The following is an 8,884-nucleotide window of genomic DNA, read 5'->3' on the forward strand; positions in this document are numbered from 1 at the left end:
CGCTCCTAACCAGGCACTACAATTATATGCTAGCTTTTATTCTCTCCACCACTTCTAACCACATTGTAATTTTGGATTCACTGAGACCCAAAATTCTTGCTGTAGATATTTCTAGATAAATCACATCGAGATATGTGAGAATCCAGACCTTCCGGCAAATTTTTTCCGGTTGAAACCATCGTGATGCCATCAGCTTTTTAGCCGCTTCTTAGAAACTCTGTCTATTAATCAGAGTTTCCAACGCCAGGGTCTATATGACACGCGTTGTACTCTTAAACAGTACTGTATATTTGTAGATCTGGTATGTCATAAATGTCTGGATGTAACAGTACTGTCTATCTGTATGTCATGTATGTCTTTCTCTGGTCTGCATCCCCTTAACAATTGTGTGTATAATAAAATGTTCAATCAATTGTAGTGATTGTACATAATTCACACAGAACTGTTGTTGGGAACATTGGTTCCCCCCGAACGTGATACCCGGTGGCACTTCCTACCACCGGCATTCATTCTATCTATCGAGTAACGTACGTTCACATGTTGTTGTACTGATGAATATTAAATTAAAGGAGTTACGTTCAGCTTCGAGACACCGCCTCCAACTCCCATCTCTCAGCACTACACTGGTGACCCCGACATTAGTCTCGAAGAAGTTTCCGAGACCGAGACGAACATGGTAAACAATGCTGTTTTTCTGAGACTGCCAGAGTTTTGGAAGCAGTCGGCAGCAGAGTGGTTTGCGCAAACGGAGGCGCAATTCGCCCTGCGTGGAATTGTTGAGGACGCCGCAAAATATTTCCACGTAGTCTCGAGCCTTGACAGCACTACGGCAGCGAGGACGGTAGGGTTCATTACAGCTCCACCTGCCCAGAATAAGTATGAGGCGTTTAAGACAGTGGAGGACACCGCCGGCGGTGATGGAGGTCCGCGACTGACGACGATAACCCTATCCGCACCTACGGTACGAGGACCGCGGAACTGTGTTTTGGGGGCCAGCGGTTCACGTGGGACTTCGTCACGGCCGACATTTCGTTCCCACTACTCGGGCGGATTTCCTTTGTGCACACAGGCTCCTCGTGGACGTTAGACACGGCCGCCTAATAGACGCCCGGACATATGCTTCGTTGACATGCATACGCGATGAAGCGGTATACAGCGGGCTAGCCAGCTCGCTCGCAGAAGATGACGTGTACCAACACCTACTACGGGAGTTTCCCAGCTTAACACAGCCTACATTCTCGACCAAACACGGGGTCGAGCACCACATCGAGACTGAAGGAGCTCCCGTGTATGCTAGGGCCCGCCGGCTCAATCCTGACAGACTAGCAGTGCTAGGTCAGTGTTCGCCAACATCGAGATGTTGGGGATTATCCGACGCTCGGACAGTCCCTGGGCCTCGCCACTGCACATTGTCCCTAAGGGCGACGACGGATGGAGACCGTGCAGCGACTACAGACGCCTCAACGACGCTACTACACCGGACCGCTACCCAGTCCCCCATATCCAGGACTTCTCGGCGCACCTGGCGGGTAAGCTGGTCTTTTCAAAGGTGGACCTGGTACGTGGTTACCACCAGGTGCCAGTACACCCCTCGGACGTCCCTAAGACGGCGGTGGTCACGCCCTTCGGACTATTCGAATTCCTGCGGATGCTGTTCGGGCTTAAGAACGCGGCACAGTCTTTTCAGAGGCTAATGGACTCGACACTCAGAGACATGCCATTTATTTTTGTCTACCTGGACGACATCCTCGTTGCCAGCTCCTCACCGAGGAGCACCTGGCGCACTTCCGGTGTTTTTTTTTTTTTTTTTTTTTTACTTCATTTTTTAGCGTTTATCGCTTTTCTGGTCAAGCATGACCGACAGATGTAGGGTGAAACGGGAGAGAGAGCAGGGGAAGACATTCGGCAAATGACGGCGAGTCCGGGAATCGAACTCGGAGTCAACCAGGTCCGTGACGCAGCACGGTATTCCGCGACGCAGCGCGGTACATGGTGTGCTACTGGAGCACCCTCCGGTGCCTCTTTACGAGGCTTGGCCAACACGGCCTAATCATCAACCCGGCTAAGTGCCAGTTCGGGTTGACCTCCATGCAATTCCTCGGACACCTCATCGACAGGAGGTGGAAGCCGTTTCCGCTTTCCCCTGCCCCCCCGACGGCCCGAGCACTCAGGGAATTCCTCGGGATGGTGACGTTTTATCACCGGTTCATCCCCCGGGCAGCCCACATCATGCGGCCGCTTTATGAGGCTCTGAAGGACAAGTCCCCCAACCAGCCTGTCGACTGGACGGCCGAGAGGACGACTGCCTTCGCGGCCACCAAGACGGCCCTGGGTGACGCCGCCATGTTGGCTCACTCGTCGCCTGGGGCCCCGGTCGCCATTACAACCGACGCGTCAGACTATGCGGTGGGCGCAGTACATGAACAGTATGTTAACGGGAGTTTACGGCCTTCGTCGACCACAAACCCCTCACGTTCTCCATGTCCAAAGTGGCTGAGCCGTGGTCCGTGCGACAACAGCGCCAACTCGCGTACATTTCTGAGTACACTACAGATATACGACATATCACCGGGAAGGCCAACGTGGTAACAGACTGTCTATCCAGGGTCGTCATCGGAGCTGTACAACTGGGCCTCGACTACGTCAGCATGAGCTCGGAGCAGGATGTCGCGATTGGCAGCTCAGGCGCATCCCTGCTCTGTGACCTCTCCACCGGACACCCTCGCCCGCTGGTCCCTAAGGGCTGGCGTAGGCGTGCCTTTGAGACTGTGCACGGCCTGTCTCACCCCGGTAGGAAGCCTTCGAGCAGGTTGGTTTCCCAGAAATTCGTGTGGCGGGGGCTCAAGAAAGACGTGAAGGCCTGGGTCAACGCATGTGTGGTCTGCCAACGGGCTAAGATACACCGACATACTATGGCCCCGCTTGTGACATTCGCGGTCCCCGAGAGAAGATTCGACCACGTCAACGTCGACCTTGTGGGCCCGCTCCCCTCCTCTGACGGGTTTACCTACCTGTTTATTATGGTGGACAGGACCACCCGATGGCCGGAAGCCGTTCCCCTTGCCTCGACATATTCTTCCGACGTGGCCCGTGCCTTTATCAGCACATGGGTCGCACGTTTCGGGACCCCATCCGACCTCTCCTCCCACCGGGTCTCACAGTTTACCTCGGAGCTCTGGAATGCGGTCGCCAGCGGCCTGGGGGTTAAGCTGCACCGTACCACCGCGTACCAGTCCGTACCACCCTCAGGCCAACGGGCTATGCAAAATTTGCGAACGCTTCCACCGGTCCATGAAAGCATGTCGGACAGCAACTGGGTGGACAAGCTGCCGTGGGTCATGCTCGGACTTAGGAGTGCCCCCAAGGAAGACCTGCAGTCCTTGTCCGCAGAACTGTTATACGGCCAGACATTGCGCGTCCAGGGGGATTTTATCCACTTGACCCAACGCTCCTCCCTGCGGGAAGCTGCTCAGACTTTCGCCCCAATCCCCACGTCACAGCATGGTACCCCTGTTTCCCGGGTGCCGCGTGGCCTGCACATGGCGGAGTACGTTTTTGTTCGCCGCAACGCGCACCGTGGGCCCCTACGCCCCCCTTACGATGGCCCATTTAGGGTCCTGCAGCACAGTGATAAGGACCTTATGGTCGACATGGGCAGTAGGACAGAGAACGTGTCAGTAGACAGGATCAAGCCCGCCCACGTGGACGTTTCACAACCCTTGGAGTTGGCCCTACCCCCCCGCAGAGGCCGTCCGCCGTTACTCCGGGACCCACCTCCCGTTGAGTCACCGGCGACCTCACCGATGTCAGTGCCCCTGGGTGTCGGAGAGGGTACGGGCACTTACGCCGCTCCTCCCTCCTCGCCCCGGCCGGACAGTTGCTCCCCCCCGCCGGGAGGATTTTGGGAAAATTGGTTCCCCCCGAACGTGATACCCGGTGGCCAGGGACCGAAACTAAAGCCCGCCGCCCGCCAGGGGCGGTCTGTTTTTACCTTTGGCGCATGACACTTAGAGGGCTGCCCGCCGTGTGGCGTGTAGACGTGTAGTTCATAACGATACTCTTGTGCGAGTACAGATTATAGCCGCTCTCGTCTTTTTTTTCTCCGCCGCGAGATCGTTAAAAAACTACAAGTCCCACATTGCACTCAAGTCAACGGTCCAATCACAGTAGAGTGACGTGACTGGTTTCATGAGAAAAAAAAGCAAATGACCAATCGGAAGCTCCCATTTGGCTTGTTTACTTCCGTCTGCTCTAGTCTATATCGGACCTCCATGAGCTAACGTTACTGTTTAAACAATGACCCAGTCAACTATTCACTTTTAGTTTAATACATGACGAGGCATTGTCTAACGGTATCTAGCTGGCTAGCTACTGATAGCTGCTGATATCAACAAATGCTCCAGCAATAGTCTACTCGAGTGCATAATACCTCCGTTCCCTCGTTAGCTAGCTTAGCTAGCTCACGTTAGATCCACCTGTCCCAGTAAACTAAATTGTCTTAACGTTATCTACCGGGCTAGCAGTAGCTACAGATAGCTCCTGATATCAATGTCTTATAACATTGATTGAATGCGTATTCTAGCTGAGGGCATGTTGAATGTGATTTGACAAAAGAACCGTAACGTTAAATAGGGTCCAGCTGCATCGCCGGAGAATCCTTGCATGCTGAATGTAGGGTCTAGCTGAATATAGGGTCTAGCTGCAGGGCCGGAGAATCCTTGCTGGAGCTGGAGGCTACTCAAGTATACACACAGACAGTGGAGCTGTTTGCAGATAGCAAGCATTTTGACTTATTGCGTGGTGGCGATGTCTCGCAGATAATACAACTACAAGTATGATTATATAATATATATTTTATTTAAAACAATTTTTTTATATAAAATATATATATATATATTTGTTTAATCAAAAAAAATTGGCAGGTAAGAAATATGCTTGGCGGGTAGACTTTTCCCATCTACCCGCCACTGGCCGGTGAGTCAAAAAGTTAATTTCGCTCCCTGCCGGTGGCACTTCCTACCACCGGCATTCATTCTATCTATCAAGTAACGTACGTTGTCGTTGACATGTTGTTGTACTGATGAATATTAAAGGAGTTACGTTCAGCTTCGAGACACCGGCTCCGACTCGCATCTCTCAGCACTACACAATCAATATTATCATCGCGCAGAGTTTCAACTGATCTTCACGGCGCTTCGGTTTACGTCATGCCTCGGCATTCAGATGTCTCGCACACCTCGGCTCACCCAGACTTCATCTCCCTGTCGTCTCTCGCTTGGCCGATCATGCGTTTCCTCTCATCTCCTCTTTCTCGTCTAAATGAAAGCCAGACACACACACTCGCCTTTCATTCACATCCCTTCCATCTTCATCAAGTCACTTCAGGCCGTGGCGACGGCAGTGTCCCTGTCGGAAAGGGAATACTCCCCCCAGTTGGTGCATGGTGCTCGCTGGGGACTGAGGACATGGGGACTGTTGTATGTCTTTCCACAATGATGCCATGTCCCCGACTGACACTGCCCTCCTCTGTGCCGCCTCTGGTTCCACCTCTATGACACAACGATCCTTCACGCCTCCGTCACTAAAGTACCCGCACTGTCTGGTCAGTGGTCATGCATAATAGGCTGGCATATAAGGGTGGATTAGCCATTGTTATTGGTAGAGTTTCACCCCCCCCTCCCCCCTGTGTTTGTTTGTTTACATCACTTGTGGAAAGTGCTGATCATCACAGAGATGTTGTTGCTGTCCGTTGAGGGAAGGGGATTAGGTACAGAGTCTGTATTATGGAGGCAGCGACAACAAGATGCCAGTCACAGGTGTATGTGACTCAAATATACTGCAAGGAATCATGGTGATAAAAGAGAGAACAGGTGTGCATTCTTATTAAGGCGTCCGCAAACTGTGCTGAGGCTGCAGAAGTGATGCGAATAATAAGAGGTACAGGAGCTGAATAGTGATAGTTATCTGACTGAAACCTATTATTTTGACACAATTAAAAGGGGCACTTCACCAAAAAACAATGCAGATTTATTTAGATGATCTCACACACACCCAAAAACTGTTTTGCACATGTTCATTTGACAGTTATTGAGAGTAAATTAGTTTGAATATGGCCACCATTGATGTCATCTGGGACATTGGATCCTTGACTGTGTTGTGTTAATTACATCTCAAAGAAATTATAATGTAGCAGTCTGTAAAACAATGTCTAATCTTTCATCTACATTTCATGGTGATGTAATTAACACAACACAAGGATTCAATGTCCCTGATGACATCACTGGTGGCTATATTCTAGCACATTATTTTGCTCTCAATAACTTTAACTAAACGAATGTGTGCAAAACTGTTTGAGCTTTTGGTTGTGTGTGAGATTATGTGCAAAATAAATCTGTTTTTGTTGAAGTTCCCCTTTAAGCTTAGCGTACTGTACGCTGCAGGAGGCGAATACAACACTGTACGCTTCAGAAAACAAAATCACTTGCAACATCAATTCACCAAGGTGTGTTGCTTGGCTGGCCAGCTGGAGTGTGATTAACTTGCAGTAGAGGAGTATAGCTTTATTCTATGCTAGTGCAGTTGTTCACAGTCTCAGACACAAGACAAATAACAATACACTTCTTAAAATGTCATAATTACAAACCAAGCGTGGGACAGGCATATAGGTAAAAGATCACATCTCGAAACAAGCACAGACATACATGGCTCTGGTGCCTCCTATTTCAGACTGATTTACAGTTTTACAACTTTACATATTCACAACCCCCAGGGAGTAAAGTTGTACAAAAATAACTACTAATTTATACAAATAAACAAACAAATAAATAAATAAGGAAGTATATGTAATCTACCAGTTCTAATTCTGAAATAATCATCATCAGTGTTATTTAGTATGACTGAATTTCATTACTTTTAAAAGTAAAACTAAGACTTAAACGTCCACTGTGTAGTTTTGAGAGAGATAATTGTTTACATTCGCAGAGCCTGCTATGTAATGTATTTCTTTGAATTAGAGTCTATCAAATGTTATCATACATCCTAAGAAAAATATTTTTGGAGCATTGTAAATCAAACAGAAGCCTAGCAGATGCTTCTTTGAATAGTATATTAAGTAAAGTTATGGTCCTGCAATTGTCAGTTGACAATTTATAATTGACAGTGTCAGTGTCTCATGGGCCCCGTTTTTCCCTGAGCATAGTTTATGTAATATATATATTTAATATACCACCATAGACTTTCCCCACAACTCTTGAGTTGAAAACATATTCCCCCAAACGACATACTGTACTTAAAAAATAAATCTATACCAATTTTCTGACTCGCATAGTCTGCAGTACCGTGATCTGGTTGATAAAAAAACTCATATAACCTAGTACAACAAGTGTTTAGGTGGTGGTGGGCTAAACGCTACTAAAAAAACCCAGATAATAAAAAGTTGGAAACACTTCCCCCCCGTGGTAACCAGTACAACCTCCTCAAACAAACGGTAGTCTCACGGAACATTTACAAGGAAGTAATGCGTTAAGTACATTTAATTCCTACCGTGGTTCAATGCAGCTTGCTTTCACTTTAATTGACCATCTCCCCGAAGTTGTCCCGGCAGTTTGCGGCGGTCATAAATTATATTAATCACAAGTAATCCATTTGGAGCGAAGGAGCGCGAGGTACAGTAGGCTAATTTACGAGTTGATACATTTCCACTTGTCCCGGTCAAGCTGCACACCTGGCTGCTCGGGACGCGTCTTTTCGGAGAGCCGCTCGTCACCGAGCCCCCCCCCCCCTCCTCTCTCTCTCCCCCCTACTCTCTCTCCCCCCCTCCTCTCTCTCCCCTCCCTCCTCTCCCCCCCCTGCTCTCTCTCCCCCCCCTCCTCTCTCTCCCCCCTCCTCTCTCTCCTCTCCCTCCTCTTTCCGCTCCTCTCATGCACGTTGACTAAAAACACCTCCAACTCCTTTGACCTTCATATGCTCTGAAATAGTGTTTATCACTGTAACCTGTGTTCTTAGACATGTTTATCATACACCATGTTTATCGCAATACTTTTTTTTAAACATTTAACATCACCAATAAAAGAAACAACATATTGAAAAGTAAGGCTAGCCTAATATATTACTTGTTATTATTATTATATAATACATGCACAGGTTATATAGGATTGTCCAATTCTTTAACCCTTTCAGGTGTACAATGTCACTAGGCCTGGTGTAATTCAGAGACATTTGCATTCTAAAAGCCCTAGTGATCCAAACATAAACAAGTGGTTAGCAGCGTTAGCTCCACCACCAAAAATAAGAACTGAGTGAGACACGTTTTCATAGTTGATTGACTGAGCCCTTGATACAAAGACTAACACTATATACAACAACAGATATATTTGAGTTTGTAATTGTATTTGCTGTATATGGTGGGCGTAAAATGCTTGTTTGCAATGTTTGTTAACATGGGAGTAAAACAGATCTATATTCCGATTTACATAAAACATTTTTATAATTAGGTTCTGAAGTAGGCCTATGAAGCACCTTACAGCCTGGGCACAAATAATCTGTAGCACTAGAATAACTATACCAACTATACTGTAGATGTTACATAAAGCTTGCCAATCTCTGAACTGTTCAAACAGGCCTACTCATGCCGCACACACCCACTTATGGCCAAAAGGAAAGGCCACTTTAAATTAGTATAACAACAGTAACAGTGTATTGCACTACCAAAGCTACCTAGCATGTCCTATATGCTCTGTAAATAACTATGTACAGATACCGAGATGTCACACCATGTTACCTGTTACCTGTTTATTGCACAATGTTGTTTTTATTGGATTCTATTATATGTTGTACCACTGTATTGCACATCGTTGCGGGCAAGACCACCCGCATTTCATTGTAT

At 47.9% G+C, this 8,884-nt stretch overlaps 1 protein-coding gene across 4 annotated transcripts in view; it reads right to left on the bottom strand.

Annotated features, from left to right (window-relative positions):
- The window catches only part of LOC311240809 (ankyrin repeat and fibronectin type-III domain-containing protein 1), a 60,177-nt gene extending 52,482 nt beyond the window's left edge, over nucleotides 1–7,695 (bottom strand). For 2 of the 4 annotated variants that reach the window (XM_084329397.1, XM_084329398.1), the window contains exon 1: nucleotides 7,543–7,695. The gene's annotated coding sequence lies outside the window, so the exon portion shown is untranslated. Of the gene's footprint in view, nucleotides 1–5,236; nucleotides 5,351–7,542 lie in introns of those variants that run through there. The other 2 variants (XM_084329400.1, XM_084329399.1) reach the window with 2 other exon arrangements.
- Nucleotides 7,696–8,884: the final 1,189 nt, after the last annotated feature.

This window comes from Notolepis coatsorum (genome assembly GCF_963971535.1).
Source record: "Notolepis coatsorum genome assembly, chromosome: 14".
Lineage (NCBI taxonomy): Eukaryota > Metazoa > Chordata > Actinopteri > Aulopiformes > Paralepididae > Notolepis > Notolepis coatsorum.